General features: G+C 45.7%; 1 long non-coding RNA gene across 1 annotated transcript; it reads left to right on the forward strand.

Annotated features, from left to right (window-relative positions):
• Positions 1–808: 808 nt before the first annotated feature.
• LOC144457939 (uncharacterized) lies at positions 809–2,524 on the forward strand. The gene is made up of 2 exons (XR_013487538.1): positions 809–1,182; positions 1,568–2,524. It is a non-coding gene; the product is annotated as an uncharacterized LOC144457939 (long non-coding RNA).
• The last annotated feature ends 567 nt before the right edge of the window (positions 2,525–3,091 follow it).

Consider the following 3,091-nt stretch of genomic DNA (forward strand, 5'->3'; position numbering starts at 1 on the left):
AGCATTATTTCCTTATGTGAAAGAGTAGAAGGAAAGGATAGAAGCATAAGCCGTAGAGCTGGAAGGAGTCTTTGACCCAACTCCCTTATTTTACAGATGAGGAAACTGAGTCTCAGAAAAGAGAAGTTACTTGCCCATGGTCACATAGCTATTAAGTGGTTCACTGGGGTTTTAACTCAGTCAGCTCTTAACTCCAAATCTAGCTTTAATTTCAACTACATCACATTACCAAGTTCTGTAGTTCTTAAATTTTCCTTAACTTACTCCTCCAGCCCAGTCATTATTTATCGATGCCAATGAAAATCAAGCCAAATGCAGAGCTGCCGATTCCTTGGTCCTGCTCTAGTCCACACAAGAGACAGAGGCAGAGCCTTTGGTCTCATCCTTTGCTGGTGGGGTGCGGGAATGAGGAACGGAGCAGAAGAGCTATGGTTAAGCCTGGAGTTTTGGTCTCTTTTCCCTATGGAGTAAAAAGATATTAAAGTCTAACAAAGAAAATCATGTAAGGGTTAGGACTGATCAGGGCTCCAGAGGGAGACCCATGGGAAACTTGGGGTGGGAGTAGGAACGCTGGGGTTCCACTTAGGAGGATTTAAAGACAAAAAGGAAAGATCTTTATTCCAGGGGTCCCTTCACTTCCATCCAAGCAAGTTTGGAATCCTGGAAAATCTATCCAAAGGGACATCACCCCCCCCAACCCACTCTGCTCTGCTGGGAAGGAGCAGACTTTCCAGGAATAGTAGCAACTGGGAGGAGGGAGGGGAGCAGAAGAGAGTTAGGTCTTAGGCTATCCCCCTCCCTGAAGAGGCCTCCCTTAGAGGGTAGAGAGCCTTTGGGGAGAGAATGTGGATGGGGAAATGCTAGCATCTGCAATATCCCTCCATGCTGGGTCCCTGACAAACTCTGCCATTTCAGTCTTCCCCTCCCTTCCTTTACCCTTGAGCTGAACCTCCCTGACTCCGGGGAACACAAACAGAATGTCCAGCAGAGCTGAGTTTCCCATACAGCAAGGGAGCCATATGTTAGGAGTCTGACTTTATTTACTCCTCCTTCTTCCAGTAACATGCCCTCCAACTTCAAGCAGTTTCTGATTAGGCAAAGAGACCTCTAATCTCCTGGATCTCATTTACCGGCACTCAGACCAGCTGGCTTCCTGTTACTGAGCTTGGACTAAGCAGTGGGGTAAGGATGGCTCTGTCTCCTCCTTAGGGCCTCCCTGCCTGCCCACCAAGCCCTCTACTCAGGCTCCTTCTTCCGTATGGGTCATATACACAGAGGAGTGGGGGGGGGGGTGCCACCCACCACATCAGGACCACCTCCCCCAAAGGAATCATACAATCACAGAATTTGAGAGTTGGAAGGGATCTTTCTTAGTGGCCGTCTAGCTCAGCCCATACCTGAAAGGAAACACCACTATAATACACCCGACCAGTAGTCGTCCAGTCTCTACTTGAAGACCTGCAAGGACGGGGAATCCTCTATTTCTGGAGGCAGCCCATCCTATTTTTGGACAGCTTTGTTAGGAGCTGTTTTTCCTGACATCGAACCTAAATTTTCTTCTTTGCAGCTATCACTCATTGCTCCTGCAAGACCAACCAGGAGGCAAAGCTGATGATCAGAGCGTCCAGGAGCTCAGGCTGCTGTTGTTCCTTTGTCCCCTACCCCCACCTTATGTGGGTGAGGGGAAGAGGAGGGAAGCACAAATGGTGCAAGTTCCTCTAAAATTCTTCAAACTTGGATGCACTTTGCAACATGCCTGGTGGCCATCCTAACTTTGGTCATAAACCCCAAAGAGACTACCTCTTCCTTCAACCTTTTCAAGAGGGGAGGAGGCACATAGGGGAGAGAAGATCCAATAAAGGCACCACATAGACAAGACGATGGGTACTGATGTTCAAAAGGTGTTTGTGGGAGGCTTAAATGGTGCTTAAAAATTTGAAATTAGAAAATTTGTCAACTTGATAGTCAGCAGAGTTTGATGATGAAGAGACAGACTTCAGTACAGATTAGCTTCTTGGGGAGGTAAGGTTTTAGAAGGGTGTGGTAGGAACAGTGTTTGTTTTGAGCAGCAGCAAATGAGGCTCTGAGAGGCATCCCTGAGGATGAGTGACCAAGCTATAGTGCCCCCATAACTCCTGGATCTCTTTCTCTTTTGCCTTTCATGCCCTCCCATTTAATCTCTCTACTCTTTCTTCTTTGGCAGCCCTGCCCAAGCCCAGGGAATGGGCAGTAGCTCTGGAGTCCTGTAGACCAGGCTGGCTCTTTAAGGGGGTGGGGAGGTGATTTGCCTTCTTTGCCACCTGAAGTATAAAAGGCCCAGCCTAGAGGAGAAATAGGTAAGAGCTTATACCTGAGCCCCTGCGCCTATAGGAATACCTTCCAGAATTTCTGACCTAGTTGCCATGGCGCCAGTTCTGACTGGTTGCCATAGTGACGGCAGAGGAGAATAACGTTTTAGATTCTTTTGATTTTAGAAACTGTATTTTTAAAATGTCTTGTTATTAGTAAAGTTGTTTTATTGCAATTTATAGTCCGTGAGTACTTTGCATTTTAAACACCCTCTCCCTCCCCCAAGCCAGTACTTTTAGGCTTAGCTCTTGCCCAGAATATTTGGAATATTTGGCAGACATTTTGTGTGTGTGTGTGTGTGTGTGTGTGTGTGTGTGTGTGTGTGTGTGTGATGGCCTTGAAGTTAAATTTATTTTTTTTAAGTAAGGGAAAGGATATGTGAAAGAGAGCCCTGGGTAAGTGGATGGTCAGATACAGGTCCCTGGTTTTCTGTAACTAAAATATTGTTGAAAATTTATGGGCAGCCCTTTTAGTGGGAAAAGGAGAAAATTCCCATTGACCTTGTGGAACTGGCATGATGGATGTTTGAAGACCTTGCTAGAGACAATAAAATTATAGCAGAATCAAGAATTCCATGGTACTTATTGATAGCTATTGAAAAAAAGCTGCTTTGCTAGCAAGAAGAATGAAGATAGCTTTTCTTTGCATATTAGTCAGCTAGAGGCAGAAGTAAATGAGCTTTCTCTTTTCAAAAACTGTGCCTTGAGGGCAGAAGAAAGATAAATGGATCTGGTAATTACAA

Source organism: Phascolarctos cinereus, unplaced genomic scaffold (genome assembly GCF_003287225.1).
Source record: "Phascolarctos cinereus isolate Bilbo 61053 unplaced genomic scaffold, phaCin_HiC Scaffold_5;HRSCAF=322, whole genome shotgun sequence".
In the NCBI taxonomy this organism is placed as follows: Eukaryota; Metazoa; Chordata; class Mammalia; order Diprotodontia; family Phascolarctidae; genus Phascolarctos; species Phascolarctos cinereus.